Source organism: Schistocerca piceifrons, chromosome 1 (genome assembly GCF_021461385.2).
Source record: "Schistocerca piceifrons isolate TAMUIC-IGC-003096 chromosome 1, iqSchPice1.1, whole genome shotgun sequence".
Taxonomy (NCBI): Eukaryota; Metazoa; Arthropoda; class Insecta; order Orthoptera; family Acrididae; genus Schistocerca; species Schistocerca piceifrons.
In genome coordinates, this window is record NC_060138.1 from 1,151,641,108 (window position 1) to 1,151,666,610 (window position 25,503).

Here is a 25,503-nt window from a genome sequence, read left to right on the forward strand (position 1 = left end):
GAAATGTTTGTTCTCCTTTTGTAGTCTTGGCAGCTGTCACACCACACATTGGTTATAGAATAAGAGTCATGTGGTAAGATATTCATCATTCTGATTTGCAGCTCCTTGTACTGTCCCATCATCAGTGGGTTTTCGTTTTTATTTATTCTGCAATGTCAATATTTTGTTAAATGATTATAAAATTATGTGCATCTTTAGTTCAAACAACAGATCGTTTCTTTTTGTAAATACATTTACATTTGGTGTGCATGAATTTTCTGGATCACTTGTTTGTCAGTTACTACAGGTAGCTTGTCATCTGCAACGAAAGTTTTTTGTTGGGAGTTAACCTGTCTTCTAGAATGTAATTTAGTTTCTCGCGATGTTTTCGCACCTATATTCGGTATCACTTACGTTTTCGTGCGGCAAGCACTTCCATTCTCCGCATCATGCTGAGGTGTTGTGATGCACACGTAACGTTATTTGTGGAAAATACTTGTTATAGTTACGTGTGCATCACAACCCCTCAGAACTCTACTAATACCTGTACTGCTAGCCCCAGTTTTGATCAGAACCGAGGTGGAATTTTCCTACCCGTCGGTCAGGGCCCTGAAGGTGGCGTAGCAAATCGCTGAAACTGGTGGTGTTGTTGTGGTCTTCAGTCCTGAGACTGGTTTGATGCAACTCTCCATGCTACTCTATCCTGAGAGAGCTTCTTCATCTCCCAGTACCTACTGCAACCTACATCTTTCTCAATCTGCTTAGTGTATTCATCTCTTGGCCTCCCTCTACGATTTTTACTCTGCACGCTGCCCTCCAATGTTAATTTTGTGATCCCGTAATGCCTCAGAACATGTCCTACCAACCGATCCCTTCTTCTAGTCAAGTTGTGCCATGAACTCCTCTTCTCCCCAATTCTGTTCAATACCTCCTCATTAGTTATGTGATCTACCCATCTAATCTTCAACATTCTTCTGTAGCACCACATTTCGAAAGCTTCTATTCTCTTCTTAACCAAACTATTTATCGTCCATGTTTCACTTCCATACATGGCTACACTCCATACAAATACTTTCAGAAACGACTTCCTGACACTTAAATCTATACTCGATGTTAACACATTTCTCTTCTTCAGAAACGCTTTCCTTGCCATTGTCAGTCTACATTTTATATCCTCTCTACTTCGACCATCATCAGTTATTTTGCTCCCCAAATAGCAAAACTCCTTTACTACTTTGAGAGTCTCATTTCCTAATCTAATTCCCTCAGCATCACCCGACTTAATTCGACTACATGCCATTATCCTCGTTTTGCTTTTGTTGATATTCATCTTATATCCTCCTTTCAACACAGTGTCCATTCCGTTCAACTGCTCTTCCAAGTCCTTTGCTGTCTCTGACAAAATTACAAAGTCATCGGCGAATCTCAAGGTTTTTATTTCTTCTCCATGGATTTTAATACCTACTTCGAATTTTTCTTTTGTTTGCTTTACTGCTTGCTTAATACCCAGATTGAACATCGGGGACAGGCTACAACCCTGTCTCACTCCCTTCCCAACCACTGCTTCCCTTTCATGTCCCTCGAATCTTATAACTGCCATCTGGTTTCTGTACAAATTGTAAATAGCCTTTCGCTCCATGTTTTGAACACTGCCACCTTCAAAATTTGAAGGAGAGCATTCCAGTCGACATTGTCAAAAGCTTTCTCTAAGTCTACAAATGCTAGAAACGTAGGTTGCCCTTTCCTAAATCTATTTTCTAAGATAAGTCGTAGGGTCAGTATTGCCTCACGTGTTCCAATATTTCAACGGTATCCAAATCTTCCCCGAGGTCGGCTTCTACCAGTTTTTCCATTCGTCTGTAAAGAATTCGCATTAGTATTTGCAGCTGTGACTTATTAAACTGACAGTTCGGTAATTTTCACATCTGTCAACACCTGCTTTCTTTGGGATTGTAATTATTATATTCTTCTTGAAGTCTGAGGGTATTTCGCCTGTCTCATACATCTTGCTCACCAGATGGTAGAGTTTTGTCAGGACTGGCTCTCCCAAGACCGTCAGCAGTTCTAATGGAATGTTGTCTACTCCCGGGGCCTTATTTCGACTCAGGTCTTTCAGTGCTCTGTCAAACTCTTCACGCAGTATCGTATCTTCCATTTCATCTTCATCTACATCCTCTCCCTTTTCCTACTCTCGAATTCCAGTCAAGCATGACTGTTAAATTTCCGACTCCCTTCAGTACCTGAATAATTTCTTTTATCTCACCATACATTTCATCAAAAAAAAAATGGCTCTGAGCACTATGGGACTCAACTGTTGTGGTCATAAGTCCCCTAGAACTTAGAACTACTTAAACCTAACTAACCTAAGGACATCACACACATCCATTCCCGAGGCAGGATTCGAACCCGCGACCGTAGCGGTCGTGCGGTTCCAGACTGTAGCGCCTTTAACCGCTCGGCCATTCCGGCCGGCCATACATTTCATCAATTTCTTCATCATCTGCAGAGCTAGTTGGCATATAAACTTGTACTATTGTGGTAGGCACGGGCTTCGTGTCTATTTTGGCCACAATAATGTGTTCACTAAGCTGTTTGTAGTAGCTTACCCGCACCCCTATTTTTGTATTCATTATTAAACCTACTCCTGCATTACCCCTATTTGATTTTGTATTTATAACCCTCTATTCACCTGACCAAAAGTCTTGTTCCTCCTGCCATCGAACTTCAGTAATTCCCACTATATCTAACTTTAACCTATCCACTTCCCTTTTTAATTTTTCTAACCTACCTGCCCGATTAAGGGATCTGACATTCCACGATCCGATCCGTAGAATGCCAGTTTTCGTTCTCCTGAAACTGGTAGCCAACAAAATAATTCTGGAAAACGGATGGCTGAAAGATTTTTAATTTGACATTTTGAGTTAAAGAATGTATGTAACTGGATTATTGGACATTTTTTTGCCATCGCTGATAGAATTACAGTGTCATCGGGAAAGGTCAAAGTTTTAATTTCTTCTGCTCGAACGTTAATTTACTTTCAAAATTCCTCCTTAGTTTCCCTGCAGAGCTATAGTACAGATAGAGCTGAATCCCGCGGAATCCGTGCCAGTGCAACCCATATGTTGGCTCCGACACTGTTCGGCAAATTGACGTCAGCACGGCGGGCACCAGGAAGCAGATGGGACGGAGTGGAGTGAGAGGAGCCGGCGTATTCCGGGAGAGAAGCAGGGGTTAGGCGGGCGGCTCGAGTGGCTGGCGATAGAGGCTGAGAGGGCGGCCTGCAGCTTTGAGGCTGACGGCCGCAGATAAAGCGGTGCCCGCCAGCCCGGCACAGCACGGCACAGCACTGGCGCAGCTGATGAGGCAGCAGTCTGAAACGCTGATACACCGCCACCAGCCGACCGACGTGGCGTCGTGCTGCCAAATGGACACTCCGAACACGGCACACAGTAGCTAGTTCTGTAGCACTCTCAGTGTGTAGCTCTCTTTTCTCAAAGAATCAGCACGTATTCACAATAAAATCACTCGTGTGAAACACAGTTCATGTTGTCAACTACGTGACGTCTCACAAACATAAGCTCACCAGACAAACGATTATCCACCCCAGAGGACATGCATAGATGAATCGTTAAAGCATTACAGAGTGGCAATCGACACACTTGATCATCAGCGCGTGCAATTTTTTTTTTTCTGTTATATCCAAAGTGTTACCGCCATTGGCGATTTTTTTTTCTCGGATGGCACGGTAAGGGAAATAGTTTCACTTTGTTGTTCAAGGTACTTGGGCTCTCTACGGGCCCTTTAGTCTTTCGTAGTTGTTGGCTAGGTAAAAAATTGGAAATTTGTGGTAAGGTCTTATGGAACCAAACCGCTGAAGTCATCGGTCCCTAAGCTTACTCACAACACATACACCCATGTCCGAGAGAGGACTCGAACTTCCGACGGGGAGGGGGGGGGGGGGGGGGGGGGGGGAGCCGCACGGACCGTGACAAGGCGTCGAAGACCGCGCGGCCTTGGTTAGGTAGTCGTATGAGTGGTTTGCATAAACTATTTACATTTAAGACATCAAAGAACTGAACACTGCATGGTCTTGTAGGGGTGCAATAATGGCTCGAGGCACCTTGTATTTGTGCCAAGCTCGCGCTGCCTCTATGTGAGCATAAGGAAATTGCAGTACAAATGGTTCAAATGGCTCTGAGCACTATGGGACTTAACTTCTGAAGTCATCACTCCCCTAGAACTTAGAACTAATTAAGCCTAACAAACATAAGGACATCACACACATCCATGAACGAGGTAGGATTCGAACCTGCGACCGTAGCGGTCGCGCGGTTCCGGACTGCAGCGCCTAGAACCGCTCGGCCACTCAGGCCGGCGGAAATTGCAGTCACCGAAGAATTTACGCTGAGGTGAGAATGTCATGCGACAACGATATGCACATATGCAGATAGCGGTAGTATCTCGCACACAAGGTGTAAAAGGGCAGAACACAGGTGATTGATGTGAAACTGTTTCCGACGTGGTTATGGGCGAAAGGCGGGAAATAACAGACTTTTTTCAAAGGAGAATGGTAGTTGGAGCTAGATGCATAGGATATTCCGTTTCGGAAATCGCTATGGAATTCAATATTCCGAGATCGATAGTGGCAAGACTGTGCCGAGAACACCAAATTACAGGCATTATCTCTCACTACGGACTATGCACTGGCCGACGGCTTTCACCTAACGACCGAGAGCAGCGGCATTTGTGGAGAGCTCTAAGCAACACTGCGCAAACTAAGCGCAAAAATCAGTGGGGGGCGTGCGAGGTGCCGGGGCTAGCAGTGTATTTAACACTAAATTCTAGAATCTACACATGGAAATGATGCACTAAGCCCCCGCTATTCTAACTCCGACTTTTGCTGTTGCACAAGGATTAAAAAATATACGCGAACTGACTGTAATCAACCCTGCAAGTGGAGCAGAAAAGAGTTTGACACCTGCAATAATTTAATTTGATAAATAAGTTAAATAAAGGAAGGTTTCATTAACGTAGTGAGAAATGACGGGTTGCTCTACCGATTAACAGAATGAAAGTTCTGTCCAAAATAACAATATGATTTATTAAGACTAAACACAAAATAATAAACGAAGACACATTAAACATTTATAATACATCAAATTGGTTCAAATTCGATACACAAACAAACGCTGTGAAGGTGAAGTTGTCCCTAAACTACACTCCTGGAAATTGAAATAAGAACACCGTGAATTCATTGTCCCAGGAAGGGGAAACTTTATTGACACATTCCTGGGGTCAGATACATCACATGATCACACTGACAGAACCACAGGCACATAGACACAGGCAACAGAGCATGCACAATGTCGGCACTAGTACAGTGTATATCCACCTTTCGCAGCAATGCAGGCTGCTATTCTCCCATGGAGACGATCGTAGAGATGCTGGATGTAGTCCTGTGGAACGGCTTGCCATGCCATTTCCACCTGGCGCCTCAGTTGGACCAGCGTTCGTACTGGACGTGCAGATCGCGTGAGACGACGCTTCACCCAGTCCCAAACATGCTCAATGGGGGACAGATCCGGAGATCTTGCTGGCCAGAGTAGTTGACTTACACCTTCTAGAGCACGTTGGGTGGCACGGGATACATGCGGACGTGCATTGTCCTGTTGGAACAGCAAGTTCCCTTGCCGGTCTAGGAATGGTAGAACGATGGGTTCGATGACGGTTTGGATGTACCGTGCACTATTCAGTGTCCCCTCGACGATCACCAGTGGTGTACGGCCAGTGTAGGAGATCGCTCCCCACACCATGATGCCGAGCGTTGACCCTGTGTGCCTCGGCCGTATGCAGTCCTGATTGTGGCGCTCACCTGCACGGCGCCAAACACGCATACGACCATCATTGGCACCAAGGCAGAAGCGACTCTCATCGCTGAAGACGACACGTCTCCATTCATCCCTCCATTCACGCCTGTCGCGACACCACTGGAGGCGGGCTGCACGATGTTGGGGCGTGAGCGGTAGACGGCCTAACGGTGTGCAGGACCGTAGCCCAGCTTCATGGAGACGGTTGCGAATGGTCCTCGCCGATACCCCAGGAGCAACAGTGTCCCTAATTTGCTGGGAAGTGGCGGTGCGGTCCCCTACGGCACTGCGTAGGATCCTACGGTCTTGGCGTGCATCCGTGCGCCGCTGCGGTCCGGTCCCAGGTCGACGGGCACGTGCACCTTCCGCCGACCACTGGCGACAACATCGATGTACTGTGGAGACCTCACGCCCCACGTGTTGAGCAATTCGGCGGTACGTCCACCCGGCCTCCCGCATGCCCACTATACGCCCTCGCTCAAAGTCCGTCAACTGCACATACGGTTCACGTCCACGCTGTCGCGGCATGCTACCAGTGTTAAAGACTGCGATGGAGCTCCGTATGCCACGGCAAACTGGCTGACACTGACAGCGGCGGTGCACAAATGCTGCGCAGCTAGCGCCATTCGACGGCCAACACCGCGGTTCCTGGTGTGTCCGCTGTGCCGTGCGTGTGATCATTGCTTGTACAGCCCTCTCGCAGTGTCCGGAGCAAGTATGGTGGGTCTGACACACCGGTGTCAATGTGTTCGTTTTTCCATTTCCAGGAGTGTAGATTGTGAGGTTTATGACGAAGTGGTATGTGGAGCCAATTCCTTGCCACTCAAATCTTAAGAGAGACACACTGCTAACCCAACATTAATTGCTGCGACTCAAGACAGAACAAAGTTAGAAAAAGACGAACAGGCGCACTCTGCTGAGCTCTGATTATCACCTAGGAAAATCCCTATCTGCCGGTGCTGCGGACATACATTACCAAACTGTCGTCTCAACTGCCAGAACACGATCTGGGGTACCGGAGGCGATGGCTGGTTGCTTCGACGTCCTCGACCGAAAGGCGAGAGCCGACTACTAGAGCACCCGTACAGGCCGAACACACAACATTCCCGCCCCCACGACAGTGGCCGTGGTTAAACGTTCCAATCAGCAACTCGAAAACCGGCGGAAAATTCCACTTCATTGCCGGAGCACTACCATTCCACCAATGGAGATTCTTGGAACCAATTTCTGCGCTGATTTTGCTACGTCACGGAGCTATGCCCCGAGCAAGCCAATCACAGTTACTATTTTGCAGAAAGCGCGGGAATTTTCCCGCCAGAACTGCCTGGGTACACAAGTCATTCCCACGCCTCGCTGGTAGCCCGCCAGAAAGTGTTTTCGCTAAGATTCTGCGAAGTAACGGAACCTCTAGCCCAGCCGCTACTTCAGACCCCTCCGGGCGTGTCTTTTGACAATGTCGGCGTCTGCAAAGCATTCAGTCGACTTCCTCACACCCGTCGGCTTAACCCTTTCCAGATCCGCGGAGCCCGCCTGTCACCGGACCACCCGGGTGATGAGAGACGCAGCGTGGGAAGTCCGCGTGGGAAGGAATAGCAACTTTTCACCGCATGCAATTAGAGACGAAAATCGTAAGATAGAAATATGAGAGGGGGCTCATGCCACCTCTCAGGTGTACGACGAACGTATCCGTTAGCACAGTACATCGAACTATGGCGTTAATGAGCTACTGTAGCAGGTGACCGACGCGTATGCCTTTGCTAATAGCACGACATCGCCTGCAACGCCGCTCCTGGGTGTATGACTGTATCGGTTAGAACTTATGATGATGACGATGAGGTCTCATACTCCGGGGAGCGTAGGGGAAGATGCGGGAGACCCGCACGGCCATACCAGTCGAGGTCCTAGTGGAGGTGGTTTGCCGTTGCCTTCCTCCGACCGGAATTGGGATGAATGATGATGACGAAGACGACACGACACCCAGTCATCTCGAGGCAGGGAAAATCCCTGACCCCGCTGGGAATCGAACGCGGTACCCGTGCGCGGGAAGCGAGAACGCTACCGCAAGACCACGAACTGCGGACTGTTAGACCCTAGACGACTGGGAAACCTAGGTCTGGTGAGACGAGTCCCGATTTCAGTTGGTAAGAGCTGATGGTAGAGTTCGAGTGTTGCACAGACCCCAAGATGCTATGGACCCAAGTTTTTGACGAGGACTGTGTAAGCTGGTGGTAGCTCCATAATGATGTGGACTGTATTTACATGGACTGGCCCTCTGGGCCAACTGAACCGATTATTGACTGGCAATGATTTTGTTCGGCTACTTGGAGATCATTTGAAGCCATTCATGGACTTTATTTCCAAAACAACGGTGGAATTTTTGTGGAATGACAGTGCGCCACAATCGTTCGCGATTAATTCTAAGTATAATCTGGACAGTTCGAATGATTTGGCCTCCCAGACTGTCCGACATGAATCGCGTCGAATATTTATGTGACATAATTGAGAGTTACTTTCGTGAACAAAATCCTGCACCGGAGAGGCTTTCGCAATTATGGACCGCTATAGAGGCAGCATGGGTCAATATTTCTGCAAAGGACTTCTAACCACTTGCTGAGACCATGCCACGTCGAGTTGCCGCATCATACGGGAAAAAACGAGGTCTTATACGATATTAGGAGGTATCTCATGACTTTTGCCGCATCAGTGTATGTTTCAAGAAGACATTGTTCGTAAACGTGGTCAATTTATGGACGTGACGAAGTGGCAAAAGGAGCAGTCGTGTTTGGTGGTGCATATGGCCGTATGTAAGTTGCTGGATTTGTTGGAGTTCTGCGGCGGACTGCTGAACGTTTCTACAAGCGGGGAAGTAACACAGGTGGCCACTGAAAAACGACGTCAGAACTGTGGCTGGAAATAAATACTGGCTGAAGGGACTAGAGATACGTTTCGCAGCTTGTCAATCAAAATCGATTTTAAACCCGACAGAAATTGCTGCAGGTAGTGGAAGGAGGACCTTCTCTGCCTGTCAGCGAAAGAACACAGCGACGGTAACTGCGTGCAATGAATATTTGGAGTATCTTCAATGGACCAAAAATCACCGAACCTGGACAGTAAAGCACTGGCGGAACGTAATGAAGTCTAAAGAATCACATTTTTGCTTATATTCAAATGACGCAAGTCGTCGAGTGGACCGGAGCACCAATGAAGCATTTGATTCTGAATGTGTGCGAGGTCGGAATGAAGCCGGAGGTGGGGCTGTTGTGTTTAGGGAGTATTTTTTTCAGTAATTGGACCCGTTAACTGAGGTAGCCACTAACATGAACCAGCAAGTTAATTTAAGCATCCTGAAAGATCAGGTAAACACCTGCAAGACGAGTACAGTAGAGTTTATCGGGCTGGAAGAACATACGCTACTCTTCTGAACGCTCCCCCACATATTACGTCTCGACTGGCCTGCAAAATCACCTGAATAGAACCACATAGAAAATCTGTGGGACATGTTGAAACAGCAGGTGGAACGCTTACGACAGTATCTTCGCAGTTAGGTGAGCAGATCCTTATCGAGTGGCTTAACCCGGATGCGACGTACCTGTACATCCTTGTGGGTTCACTTCCTCACCGAATCAGGCGATTATCACGTCTAGGGCGCAAGTACACCGTATTAAATGATGCTTGTTTTTGTCTCCCCACCGGTGACTAAATATCTGTCCGGCGAGCTCATGAAAGCTTGACATGATGAAATGTTAGATCCACCTGATTTTACGATTCGCTTCTACTTTTGTTTACATTCGGCAACAAATTTTATAAACAGAACGATTGTCTGCTGATGCGAAACTGCATTTCAAGGTTGTTACCTGAAATTTTTGATCACAGAGCTCACTGGTTATCCGCGTATTACAGCTATAATAATTTATTATAAAAGACACATTCATGACTCGATTATAGGAGGGAAGCAGGACATCGAACACCTAACAGCCAAATTTAATTAACAACATCCAAAAATCAGCTTCAAGGTCCAAAAAATGTGTGTGTTAAATCTTCTGGGACTTAATTGCTAAAGTCATCAGTCCGTAAGCTTACACACTACTTAATCTAAATTATCCTATAGACAAACACACACACACATGCCCGAGAGAGGACTCGAACCTCCGCCGGGACCAGCCGCACAGTCCATGACTGCAGCGTTCAAGGTCCAGCATGAAGAAAATGACATACCGATCTTCCAAAATAACGGACGATACATATTCGAAACATTCAGAAAACCAACGTGTTTGGATGGTATAATAAGCGATAAATCGTCCCAACCCAGACAATATGAAAGAGCTTACTTCAGTAGCACGATATAATAAGTCTTTTAAATAACTGCCCTTTTCCAAACTAAAAAAACAACAACAGTGCGAATAAAACATTCTAAAGCAATTAGTAGAGGCAAATGGCTTGAAAATGAGTGACATTATCAACAGGTGTAAAAGAAATAAGAGTAAAATGTGACGACTTCGGACGAACAAAACCGTTCGCCACAAAACACGATGTATGTTACAATAACGTTCATCCAAAGAGGAAACTTTTCACAAAATAAAAAAGAGATGTTTTCCTAAAACTGTCAGCAAAGCACTTCGTACATAAGGTTGCAGCAAAGTGAGACAACATAAGATCGTCTACTTCGCAGAGAAATTCACTAGATCAAGAGTAAGTGAGCAAACGTACAAAATGTGATAAGTCATACACTAGAAAGAATCTATTCAAGTTTGTAACGTATTCCAAGCCGTAGACAAGTGCTGACATATCAAAAGTAAAATCATGGACAGATTTGGAGACTCAATTTCGAGCCAAAAATAAGCTATTTCAAGGTGTTAATCCTTTTTATATTGGGTTGCAAATTGCTGGTGATGAACCTGCTAAGAATGATGTAGTGCAAAGTGAAGTTAAATATGTAACGTCTGTTGTTAGAAATAGAGTGTATATGACTTTTGTAAACGCAAGGGTACAGTAACGTTCTGAATAAAGATTGTTATTTACAGCTAATGTCTGTGTTGGCGTTTTTTTATGGCAACTGGGACCATATCAGAAATTACCCGGACGACCTACGCCTCGCCTTCCTTGTTCCTACCAGTCAAGAAAGGATTGATGAATTAGCAATTACATTTTATGGACACAAGATTAATTATTCAGCTGCTGTAATTGTACTTGAGGAACTCTGGTATTATAAGCCAAATCTTGATGATTTAATACGGCAATTCAGGGAAGCATATAGAGAGTTTGTGTTTATGCCTAATGGAATAAGATGTGCACATAGGTACTACGATTTTAGGCAGGGACGTTATAGACCTTTGTGGTATAATTACTAGAGCCTCAATATATAATACCTCAAAAGTTATACACAGGACGCTATTTCCATACTAGATTTCAGGAACACAAAGGCGTAAGCAATAAAACTGTGTTCAGGACTTATAAAAGCTGTGGGAAATGTAACACGCAAGATATAAAACAGCACTTGAAAGTAATTCATTTAACCCCAAAGAATCGTTTCCTGGATATACTAGGGGAACTTGAAATATTCCGAGTGACAGTTGAAGGATTCAGACAAACTGTTCAGTGAACAAAACTATTTTCAGATGCACAGCTTTTTCTTAATTTTATAAAGACTTTTGTGGACACGTACTGCCACCTACACACTAAAATAGCTACGGCGCTACAAAGTTGGCACCAGTCGATTGTAGGAGCCCGGTGACGATGGGAGCACCTCGGCAGATCGGTTGAGCCCCACGCAAGACTTACAAGTGAATGGTCCGACATGCTGTTAAGTTACTCTGAAATTTTCCACACAGAAAGAATACACCGAAAGAAATGAACTGACTAAATTTTAGCTAAGGCAGACTGCAATTACTTTTTAAAAAAAGTTGAAGTTACTCATTTTTGCGCTCGAGAAACCACTTCTGACAGCAGTTTGTACACCTGTGCCTGCCCAGCGCCCCAATCGGCGAATAAGCAGACAAAGGCGTGACAAGAGAACGTAGCACCGCATAGCGTGAAGTCCAAAGTGCACACACACGAAATTTAAGAATGTAAACTACACTACTGGCCATTAAAATTGCTACACCAAGAAGAATTGCAGATGATAAACGGGTATTCATTGGACAAATATATTACACTAGAATTGAATTGTGATTACATTTTCACGCAATTTGGGTGCATAGATCCTGAGAAATCAGTACCCGGAACAACCACCTCTGGCAGTAATAACGGCCTTGATATGCCCAAACAGAGCTTGGATGGCGTGTAGAGGTACAGCTGCCCATGCAGCTTCAACACGATACCACAGTTCATCAAGAGTAGTGACTGGCGTAATGTGACGAGCCAGTTGCTCGGCCACCATTGACAAGACGTTTTCAGTTGGTGAGACATTTGGAAAATGTGCTGGCCAGGGCAGCAGTCGAACATTTTCTGCATCCAGAAAGGCCTGTACAGAACCTGCAACATGCAGTCGTGCATTATCCTTCTGAAATGTTGGGTTTCGCAGGGATCGAATGAAGGGTAGAGTCATGGGTCATAACACATCTGAAATGTAATGTCCGCTGTTCAAAGTGCCGTCAATGCGAACAAGAGGTGACCGAGACGTGTAACCAATAGCACCCCATACCATCACGCCGGGTGATACGTCAGTATGGCGATGACGAATACACGCTTCCAATGTGCGTTCACCGCGAAGTAGCCAAACACGGATGCGACCATCATGATGCTGTAAACAGAACCTGGATTCATCCAAAAAAATGACGTTTTGCCATTCGTGCACCTAGGTTCGTCGTTGAGTACACCATCACAGGCGCTCCTGTCTGTGATGCAGCGTCAAGGGTAACCGCAGCCATGGTCTGCTAGCTGATAGTCCATGCTGCTGCAAACGTCGTCGAACTGTCCGTGCAGATGGTTGTTGTCTTGCACACATCCCCATCTGTTGACTCAGGGATCGAGACGTGGCTGCACGATCCGTTACAGCCATGCGGATAAGATGCCTGTCATCTCGACTGCTAGTGATACGGTTCCGTTGGGATCCAGCACGGCGTTCCGTATTACCCTCCTGAACCCACCGATTCCATATTCTGCTAACAGTCATTGGATCTCGATCAACGCGAGCAGCAATGCGGCGATACGATAAACCGCAATCGCGATAGGCTACAATCCGACCTTTATCAGAGTCGGAAACGTGATGGTACGCATTTCTCCTCCTTACACGAGGCATCACAACAAAGTTTCACCAGGCAACGACGGTCAACTGGTGTTTGTGTATGAGAAATCGGTTGGAAACTTTCCTCGTGTCAGCACGTTGTAGGTGTCCCCGCCGGCGCCAACCACGTATGAATGCTCTAAAAAGCTAATCATTTGCATATCACAGCACCTTCTTCCTGTCCGTTAAATTTCTCTTCTGTAGCACGTCATCTTCGTGGTGTAGCAATTTTAATGTCCAGTAGTGTATACCGAACATGTCTCAAGTCATTAATTTTTTTAATAACTTGCATTTCATATCGCCAGCTAAAGCTTTGCAGCTGTAATTGTTACACTAGTGACTAGTGTAGTGTATGATGTTACATTACAGATGACTTCTGTCATTCGAGACTTTAATTTGTTAACAGTGTATATTTAATAAAAGTTTCTGTATCACAGTTCTTATGATATATTTTGAATAACCCGTAATATGACAACAATGAAAAGTTCCTTGTTTACAAAATGTTCAAATGAGCGTGAATATTTAAGAGACCAAACTGCTTAGGTCATCGGTCCCTAGACTAACCGAGATACCATCATACAGAGATCTTCACAGATACCTGTTTGGCTCGAGGGATGTACAATATGGTATACTGGGCGGTAAAGGTTTTACAGGAACGAAAGCAGCATCGGATGATGTCCAAGGAAGCCTAATAGGCCTTCTACTGCTTTCAGTACTGTGTACAGCAGAGTATCACTGTTCAGCACTCTTAGTCAGAGATTTGAGATCTGGCCCTCGTAAATGTGAGACAATTTACTTGTGCCACTGCCTCAGTTGAAAGTCTGCCCCCCCCCCCCCCGCCCCTTTTAGTTAGAAACTCCAGTATCTTAATGCAATGCCGAGTTACACACTCCTCAGCCAGAGTTTTTAGTGTTGGTCCGACCTTTCGGTAAAAGTTAGTGTACGTCATTGCTACGCCGGAATAGCGTTCTTAGAAATATGTGTGGGTATTAAGTAGTCATTTGGGACCCCGGAGCATCTTGTTTGGCGGGTGTGCTGGTCGCGCCGGCAGAGGTGCGCCGAGCGCCGCGTATCGATTTTGGGAGCGGCCGGCAGTGGCGCTGCAGTCGCGCGCCGAGTGGGAGGGGTGCGTTGGGGGTGGGGGACAGGATGGGGGTGGGAGGGGGCGAGGCGACACTTTACGTAACGCCCGGAGCGGAATTGGGCCGGCCACATCGACGCGGATGTCAGCGCCGTCTCCACCAGCTGGCTGCACGCTCCGGCGCTGCTGATCCACCCAGGACGACGTAATCCGTCCATACCACGTGCACCGTCCCGCTGGTGCCGGCTGCCTGAGAAAGGGTGTTTTTGCTTGATGTTGAGCCTTCGAGTCCAGCAGCACACACATGGCTCCATTTTGCCCACTTGGAAAACATTATGGACAGAATCTTTGGAAAAGTTAGGTCTCATGGAGACTTTTTACAGGCAACTAGGTCGCAAAATGTGGAGCAGACCAGCATCTCAGTGGGAGAATGACTGAGAAACGAGCCTTTATTTTTCGGCTATTACCTAGCGTCTCATGCATAGAACGAATCATCTAGTACAGTCTCTGGATATTCACAGTAATCGTTGATCTTGAGAAACCACATCATTTGTTGGTGGCACTGAACGGAAACACGTAAACCGCCACACAGATAAAGTAATAGATGTATTGCATTGTTGGCTGGGAAGATGCGAGCAGTTGTTCAGCTATCTAATTAAAAATAGTTTTCTTCTCCCGATCACAATGACCCCCTTTCTCGCGGTGCTTGAGAGTTGTTCAAAATGGTTCAAATGGCTCTGAGCACTATGGGACTCAACTGCTGTGGTCATAAGTCCCCTAGAACTTAGAACTACTTAAACCTAACTAACCTAAGGACATCACACACATCCATGCCCGAGGCAGGATTCGAACCTACGGCCGCAGCGGTCGTGCGGTTCCAGACTGTAGCACCTTCAACCACTCGGCCACTCCGGCCGGCATGAGAGTTGTGTTTTTTGAACTGTGTATATATCGAGTGTAGCTTTCGTGACATTGATAAAAGGAGGAGGCTTGAAAGTCAGTGCAAACACATAGCCTGTTCCTCTCTACAAGTACCAAGAGGACCGCTGGACTTTACGTCTCCAGCCGCCGGACGAAGCATCATCAACATTACATTACATCCAAGTCAGACAACAGATTTTTTTTCGGTCTGCCTCTAACGTAGAGTCATGGACTGTGCTGCTGGTCCCGGCGGAGGTTCGAGTCCTCCCTCGGGCATGGGTGTGTGTGTCCTTAGGAAAATTTAGGTTAAGTAGTGTGTAAGCTTAGGGACTGATGAACTTAGGAGTTAAGTCCCATAAGATTTCACACACATATGAACATTTTATAACGTAGCACCGTCCTCTCAGTGATCTTAAGATTCACCAGAAAAAGGTACATGGTTCGGATTCCACGTTAAACTGTAGGTCCACTTTCTCCAGTTGGATAATCGAATAGGTTATGGACATACAAGTCGCCGAAATGGTATCCAACTAAAAGACTTTTGCCAGGCCTCTGAGAGGCAAGTAATTACTTCTTCATTAGAGATTGCTGACAGGTTTGGAATTTAACACAATACACTAGCGCGTGACTGGTGATCAAGAAAATCATATCACCTCTACTTCACTTTCCGGCCGAATATTGATCGACAAAATGTCTGACATCAGCAAGATTTGAACCGGCTTCTTACAGCTTCAGCGCCATCTGGAGGCCGAAGACATGTGATTCACATACGGAAACTGCTCGAATTCTTTACAAAGTTCCTAGGCTGTGGTTAAGTCAGTCACGCTGGCAGCGTAGTTCGCACACTCTCTCCACATGGAAAAAATATACTGGTTTTTTCCTAGAACTTCTACGGTCTCTTCCGTTTATTACTTTGTCTTCTATTTTGATCTTGACCCGGGGAAAGGACATGGGGTGTTTCCGTGATGATAACAAGAACTTCCAAGTATGGTGAAGAATGACAAGTTTATAAAGAATCCTGATCCACGTGTGCGGCAACGGCCTTGCCACCGTGGATACACCGGTTCCCGTGAGATCACCGAGGTTAAGCGCTGTCGGGCTTGGCCGGCACTTGGATGGGTAACCACCCAGGCGGCCATGCGCTCTTGCCATTTTTCGGGGTGCACTCAGCCTCGTGATGCCAATTGAGGAGCTACTCGACCGATAGTAGCGGCTCCGGTCAAAGAGAACCATCATAACGACCGGTAGAGCTGTGTTCTGACCACAAGCCCCTCCTGTCCACGGCCTCACTTGAGGATGACACGGCGGTCGGATTGTCCCGATGAGACACTTGTGACCTGAAGATGGAGTGCTGGTCCTTGTGAAGCTAACTGGTGCTTGGGAAGACAGTGCGATTCAACAACGCTTTAACCCATCCGCGCTACATATATTGTGTCGTAATGCGTCGTGATCACGCGCTGGGTGCGGGGTGATACGTGATTCGGCAGAGAAACTGCTTGGGTGATCACATGAAAGAAGAGAGAAATACTTTTTCTCTTCTTTCGATGGCTATCCCTTAGAAGGAAGCGTGCTTTTTCATAACCTCTGAACGGACGAATGCGGAACAGGTATGCCAGAAATGCTGGATACCACGTTGGTCACTTAAGCTTTGGTAGCTGAGTTTGTCAGTTTAGACTTGGCAGTTAGTCGCTCCGACGTGACAGTGATTTTTAAACACCAAAGTTGCAAGTTTCGTATCTAACGGCTTCCAGGGACAATAAAAATTTGAATTACAATATTTTATACAATTAGGCCCACTGACCGAATTTAAAATGACATAGTCTACTCATTAAGATGTATAATCTTAAGTTAAAAATTTAACCCAGTAAGTCAACTACTAACGTTAAACACTGTGTACATGCCTAGAAGTGCTGTAACTCGCAGCATACAAATTACCTAGACTGCATCCATCCAGTATTTGAGAATAAGAGAATTTTACACATAAATTCCAACATTTTCTAAACATTTTCTCACAGATACCACCCTCCCCCCCCACCCCCACACTCACACACAGAATAATGCAAGAAGGAAAGCTTTTCGCTTACTACATTTTCGATTTTCATGGACTCTGGCCGTCGGGCATTAGTTGCATTTCCTTGCGTTCTTGGTAAGACAAGAAAGGAAAAAAAATGAACAGTTCTCTCCTGCTTTCCCTATAGAGTGTTCTATACTCCCCCCTCCCCTTTCACAACTTCACAACCAGTCCCCCACTCCAGCTTCCATTGGATACGCGGAATTAAAAGTATAATAAAGTTTTAATCTCTATGTTCAAGTCGGATGGATGTTACTATTATATTTCCGTATAGGATACTGTGTGAGGTTGGCTTTCTTTTTATTCACACTACACAAGAAATGTTACAATGAATCATCTTGTGAGCTGTTGTTTACTTGCTAGTATATGCTATTTTGGTTTTTATCTGTTAACATAACACCATCCTAGGCCAGTAATGTGTTCGAGCTGACTTATTTTTCGGCAATTATGATGCTTTCTACTACACAAAATTTCGCCAATGTGGCTTTATTTGGTGTACTTGTGTCAATAAATGGTTTTCTATGGTTTAAGCTAATTTATTTTAGGCAGTTACGACGTATTTTAGAGTACAAAGATCACCAGTGTGGCATTTCTTTATGTACTACCTTTGTATACACGGAACTTCACGATCTAGCTAACTAACGTACAGTGTTTTTTCCTGGAACCAAAGATTATAATTTATCTCTTAGTAAACTGATACTGCAATTGCTAGCATGTATTATGGTTTTATCCCTGACATGGCATTGTCTTTGAGTGTATCTTTGACTGGCCTAGTTACATCTGTCAGCTGTAAATGTGGACCGAAAATTATCGTACGGTTATTACCGTGCAAATTTTTTTACTTATCATGGTGCGCTTAAAAGAGCAAATTACTTTTGTTAAAAATATGGTATAGCTTTTCTGCTGTTTATGCCAGTAAGTGAAATATTATTTGACCTCATATTTCCCTGTAAACTGTGTAATCCCTTATACTTTGATTCATTCATTTTATGCTAAGCTTGATAATGGTCATTGACCGAATCTAGTACCGAATTAAATGACAGCTGAAGGTTTCACCACGAATTCGGAAGCATTTAAATGCTTTTAATGAAAGCACAGAGAAGTAGACCTACTATATTATCCTAGCATCAACAATAGTCTTATCTATTAAACTGAGTGGGAATACTGTCAGTATAAAATTTGTCGTTCGTTTGTTTAATAATGGAACTTTTTATTTTATAATTCATAAATTTTTTCAGATTACATGGAAGAAAGTGGAACAGTAATACTAAATGCGTCATCTTATTTTATGTTGCCATTTTAAATACAAAACATTGTTTAACTGTTTAAGTTGTACACAGATGAGCCGTAACATTACGACCACCTACTTAATAGCTTGTTTGTCCGTCTTTGGAACGAAATAAATCACTGATTCTCGGCATCAGAGATCCGACAGTTTAGTGGAAGGTTTGTGGAGGAGTGTGGTATTAGATGTCTACACACATATTATGCAATTCGTGTAAATAATGGGCCGCTGATTTGCGTACGGGGGTGGTGGCGCCCGGTAGCGACCCAGATGGGCTGCTTAGGACTTATATATCACGCGAATTTGGTCGCCGAGACATCAACGTGAATTCACAATAATGCTTCTCAAAGTGCTGCAAGTGTCTGGCTCCGAGACACGGACAATTATACTGCTAAATGACGACATCGCCGTCGGGGAAGACATTAAGTATGAAGGGATGCATGTGGTTCTCAGCCGTCAGCGTGTCTTCGATTACTACCACAGGTCCCAAGCAAGCGTAGGAGAATGTCTCCCACAGTATAATACTGCTCCCACCTACCTGCGTCCGTGGCGCGCTGCACGTTTCGAGCCGTCGTTCACCTCGATGACTGCATTTGTGGAGACGACCATCGACCTAGTGCAGCAAAAATGTGATTCACCAAAAGAGCCGACACGTTTCTGTTGATCTACGGTTCCACGCTCACTGCAGTCTTAACTGACGATGTCGATGGATCAACATGTGAAGACGTAGGGATAGTCTGCTGTGGAGCTCCGTGTTCAACAATGTACGATGAACGGTGTGCTCCGAAACACTTGTTCGTGCCCTAGCCTTATACTCTTTCGGAAGAGATATCACAGATCACTGTCTGTCTACATCTACATCTACATACATACTCCGCAATCCACCATACGGTGCGTGGCGTAGGGTACCTCGTACCACAACTAGCATCTTCTCTCCCTGTTCCACTCCCAAACAGAACGAGGGAAAAATGTCTGCCTATATGCCTCTGTACGAGCCCTAATCTCTCTTATCTTATTTTTGTGGTCTTTCCGCGAAATGTAAGTTGGCGGCAGTAAAATTGTACTGCAGTCAGCCTCAAATGTTGGTTCTCTAAATTTCCTCAATAGCGATTCCTTTCCTCTAGAGACTCCCAGCCGAGTTCCTGAAGCATTTCCGTAACACTCACGTGATGATCAAACCTACCAGTAACAAATCTAGCAGCCCTCCTCTGAACTGCTTCTATGTCCTCCCTCAATCCGACCTGATAGGGATCCCAAACGCTCGAGCGGTACTCAAGAATAGGTCGTATTAGTGTTTCATAAGCGATCTCCTTTACAGATGAACCACATCCTCCGAAAATTCTAGCAATGAACCGAAGACGACTATCCGACTTCCCCACAACTGCCATTACATGCTTGTCCCACTTCATACTACTTTGCAGAGCAGTTGACCCTCCAAACCGCACGTTTTGTGAAGCGTCGTGGACGTTTAATCAGTTAGCGCCTAGTGGTAGTTTCACTGTCCTTCCACCACTTAACCGTAGATGCTCACGACAGTAGCACGTGAACATTCGACCAGTTTTGCCATTTCTGAGATACTCGTTCGTAGGCTCTACATAATGATAATCTGCCCCTTTTCAAAGTCACTTATCTCAATGGATCTCTCAGTGTGCAGTACATATCTTCGCTAGTGTACTGCCGCGTTCGTGTCTGCTCAGCTTTCATATTCTTGTTACTGCGTCACGTACCCGCAATTCCACCAGGAAGCTTCCACCATTGCGTCGCGCAGTGGTCATGGTGTTTTAGCTTATCAGTGTATATTTCATGTGATGAAAACTCACCAGTATGTACAATTTTAGAAAATTTAGCCAGAACAGTAGTTGAAAATCGATAAACATGGTCAATATTTTCATGTGTGGAACTGAAAAGGAACAGACAATTGTTTTTGTGATACGAAAGAGGAATATCCTACTAATAAAGTCCTGTAGTAATGTGTGGAATAGATTATCGCCATGTTTGGTTCCTTATATCGCACGCCGCCACTCTGTGCGTTGACCGTACCCCCGATGTTTTCGGAAGAGTGTCTTTACGAAGCAATATGAGATTTTTAAAGGTGTAACCTACAATGAAAAAGCCCACGCTGCTTACACATCACGTACAGATTTTCAGGCGGGCACGCTACGTACAGCTTAGTGCTATGGGTTGGGAAACACGTACGAGGAAACAAGTAGCTGCGAATCAGGGCTGACTGTCAACTGTTTGCTCTCGGCTTTGGTGGGCAAGCGATTAACTGCGCTCCGGTTGGTCGTTTGTCACGCCAGCCGCGAAAACAAATGCCCATACCTCACAACTGGCACATCCACCTGCGACGAGAGAGGAGATAACCAGGAAATGGCTGCGGCGCTCTGGTACACTCAGCAGCCATCACTTCCCGATGATGAGGTAATCGAAACGTATAATAGGAGTGATCAGTGCGAAAGGATTGTTTACGTTACGTAGTTTAAACAGCCAGGTCGTAAGCCGTCGATCAAAAACCTGGATTCTGACAATGAGGGTCACGTTACATAAAGTCCCATATGGATCAATTTCTTCCAAGTGCGCACAACAGCCTAGGTAAATTTTAAAGAACGACATCATTGACAGGCCGTGCTGTTCTTTTTCTAGGATGTGCTCATTTTGAACACCACAAATGTAGAAATCAATGTAGAGACTTCATGCACGTAAGTACATATCATATGCAACGTACAGTAGCACAAGGTATAATAGTCAATGGATACAACCTCGCAATAAATATCCACAAAGTTCTGTTGCAGTATAACCTCACGACTAAACGAATGTAAATAACATAAAATCGCTATTCGTTGCTGAAGATAGGTCTTCAAAAGTCTTCATCTGTATAACTTTAAGAAGCTGTAATTGGTAGCAGTTTTAAAATTATATTAGATTACAATAGACAAAAACCAAACAATCGAACTCCATTTATAAAACGTCACGTCTCCCGAAATGTATGTCGCGAAATGATGTAATTTTTGCAGGTACAGTCAGTGGTATATGTGTATACTGTCAGCTAAATATTTTGCCAATTGAGTTAATAACAGTAATAATTTAAAACGTCACGTCTGATAAAAAAGCTGTACTGCATGAAAACCGAAAATGTAGTAAGCAATAAACTTTTTTCCGTTATTCATTTTGCGGAGTGATGTCACCGACAAAATGTTTCATAAACTGTCTAAAATTATGTGTAAAATTTGTTGGAAGTTACTAAGTGCTCTTACCCTCAAATACTGAATGAATATGGTGTGTGTAATTTACGCCCCGTAAGTTATGCTTACCCAAGACATATACACCCTTTCAGGCAGTAATACGTGACATACGCTGTGTTATTATTTTAGTATAAGTTCGTACCTCTTAATGGGTGGATGACAGCTTTTTAAATTTTTACATTCGGCCAACAACTGTACGGCCGGCCGGAGTGGCCGAGCGGCTCTAGGCGCTACAGACTGGAACCGCGCGACCACTACGGTCGCAGGTTCGAATCCTGCCTCGGGCGTGGATGTGTGTGATGTAATTAGGTTAGTTAGGTTTAAGTAGTTCTACATTCTAGGGGACTGATGACCTCAAAAGTTAAGTCCCATAGTGCTCAGAGCCATTTGAACCATTTTGAGCCAACAACTGTACGAAATATTGAAAATAAAACCTTTGTTGCAATCTACGATAAAACAATGGCTACTCATGAATCTCCATATTGGTGTAATGGAGGGTGTGATTTACGAGGTTAAATCCTCATGTTGCAGTATTCGTTCAAAGGTAAATTTATCGTGTTGTCTTCACGCGGCACTAAGCTCATCAGCGAAGCTAGTGTCTCGATCAATGTCGCGTGCCGCTGACGCAAACTGTTTCAGTTCGTTCTCTACAGATGATACATACATGGTCGTATGTCACGGACGTGATAGTCTAGTTGTACTCACAGCACGTTGCCTTTCGTCACAGATAGGTGAGACAGAGTGCAGCACGCCAGATTAACGACCCATCAATTAGCACACTGGTCAATCCGTTTAAATGATTTTCACTATCATCTAGGCAGTGACTAGAATTGCTCTCCGAATTTTACTCTAACTGTTTTTCATGGCGCATTCACTGTTCCACACTCCTCTTATAACCCTATCGGGATATTTTTGACTCAGCTCAAATACAACACCTATGAAGAGGCAACTGTAGTTTACTCCAAGCCACAAGACAGTGGGGAGATAAGACAATATTTATTGTTCTGTTTCACCCACTCGATGATTTCTAGTGCTCTGGAGGCAACCGTAGACACGATATTGAGGATAGTCGATGAATAGTGAGCAGTGTCACATTCTCGATTACACCAAGTTATGATCGAGCCGTCATTCGGCTGTTATCAAACAAATGCGATATTGCGGTGCTTCTATATATTGAAGCGCCAAAGAAACTGCTCTAGGCATGCGTCTTGAAATATAGAGGTACGTCAACAGGCAGAATACGGCCCTGCAATCGGCAACGCCTATATAAGGCAAGTGTCTAGCGCAGTTGTTAGATTCGTTACTGCTGCTACAATAGCAAGTTAACAAGATTTAATTGAGTCTGAGCGTAGTGTTATAGTCGGCGCACGAGCGATGGGACACAGAATCTCCGAGGCAGCGATGAAGTGGGGATTTTGCCGTACGACCAATTCACGAGTGTACAGTGAATATCAGGAATCGGGTGAAAGATCAAATCTCCAACATCGTTGCGGCCGAAAAAAGATCCTGCAAGAACGGGACACCCAACGACGAGTGAAGAGAATCGTGCAACCCTTCCGCAAGTTGCTGCAGATTTCAGTACTGGGCGATGAACAAGTGTCAGCGTGCGAACCATTCAACGAAACATCATAGGTATGGGCTTTGAGAGCCGAAGGCCCACTCCTGTACCCTTGATTACTGCACGACACGAAGCTTTACGCCGCGCCTGGGCCCCATCAACACAACATGAGACTGTTGATGACTGGAAACATGTTGCCTGGTAGGACGAGTCTCGTTTCAAATTGTTTCGATCGGATGGACTGTACGGTTATGAAGACTACCTCATGAATGCACGCCTCCTCCATGTCAGCAGGGGACTGTTCAAGTTGGTGGAGGCTCTGTAATGGTATGGGAAAGGTTCAGTTGGAGTGATGTGGGACCACTTAATCGTCTAGGTGACACGTACGTGAGCATCCTGTCTGATCACCTTCATCCATTCATGTCCGTTGTGCATTCCGACGGACTTGGGCAACTCCAGCAGGACAATGCGACACCCCAAACGTCCAGAATTGCTACAGAGTGGTTCCAAAAACACTCTTCAGTGTTTAAACATTTCCGCTGCCCACCAAACACTCCAGACATTACTGAGTGTATCTTTGATGCCTTGCAATGTGCTGTTCAGAATAGAACTCCCCTTCCTCGTACTCTTACGTATTTGTGGACAGCCCTGCAGGATTCATGGTGTCAATTCCCTCCGGCGCCACTTCAAACATTATTCGAGTCCATGCCCAGTTGTGTTGCGGCACTTCTGCGAGCTCTACACGATATTAAGCAGGTGCATCCGTTTTATGGCTCTTCAGTAAGAGTAAGAAAGAGGTGGACAGTCACAAAGAGAGGGTGAGACAGGTAGTGAGTAAAAAGTGAAGCTACGGACGTAACTGTGGTTATCGACAGAGTGCAGCTGTCCCTCTATACATACAAACACAGGCCAGTGTGTGGACTCTGCGACTGGAAGCGAGTTGGCCACCATAGTGGCACCACAGGTCTAGATGACGGTACATCGATTTTCAAAGCTTCCACCATCAACGATAAACATCGGAGCAGTTGATCGACTACTTTCCATAAGCAAGACTGTACGTTCACCTTGGGAATTTTCAAAAGGCATTTTGTAGATTTGCAACAAGGATATCGTTGTTACGTCACACCGACAGGAAGTGTTTATGTTCGAGCACATAACTCAGTTGTATTACGGATGTGTTTCCGCCAAATAACTAGCTGGCTCGGTCTAACAATAATTAAAACTACTAGTAGTAAGGGCTCCGAACATAAGGTCTTATTTACTAACACATCTCGTTAATGTTAAGACCCGAGAAAGGCATTACTAGAACTGGCGAAAACCGCGCCAGTCGAAACGGAAGGTTAGATGTTAAGAAGTCAGCTTTATTTTTTTATTGCTTAGGTTAGGGTTAATGGCAGAACGTATATGTACATAAAAATGTTCATTTGGAAAGGAGGGTATATATTAAGAAGACAGCTTGTTTAGCTTAATGCTAAGGACGCAGCGGCCCTGCCGCAGTGGATACACCGGTTCCCGTCAGATCACCGAAAATAAGCGCTGTTGGATGCGGTCGGCACTTGGATGGGTGACCATCCTGGCCGCCACGTGCAGTTGCCATTTTTCGGAGTGCACTCAGCCTCGTGATGCCAATTGAGGAGCTACTCGACCGAATAGTAGCGGCTCCGATCACAGAAAACCATCATAACGACCGGGAGAGAGGTGTGCTGACCACACGCCCCTCCTATCCACATCCTCAGTTGAGGACGACATGGCGGTCGGTTGGTCCCGATGAGCCACTTATGGCATGAAGACGGAGTGCCTGCCTTACTGCTAAAGGCAAAACGTGTATGTGTATGAAAAAAGTCATTGGCTGCAGGACTTTTTCTTTTTTGTCATCAGTCTTATGAGTGGTTTGATGTAGCCCACTACGAATTCCTCTCCTGTGCCACCCTCTTCATCGCAGAGTAGTACTTGCGAACTACGTCCTCAATCATTTGCTGCATCTATTCCAATCTCTGTTATCCTATACAGGTTTTACCCTATACAGCTCCTCTAGTGCAGGTGTCTCCAAACTTTTTAGTCCGCGGGCCACATTGACTCCTCCACGAAGTCATAAGGGCCAAGATCTACCTAGTGGGATTAAAGCACCCTAGCACTCCATGATCACCGTAATGTAAGGCTGAAGGAAAGATAAAATCTCAAAAATCTAAGGTTGTGGAAACAGCTAGCACTGAAACGAACTACGATTTTTATTTAATTACATAATTTTGATTGGTGGACGTACCTGACCGAAATTCT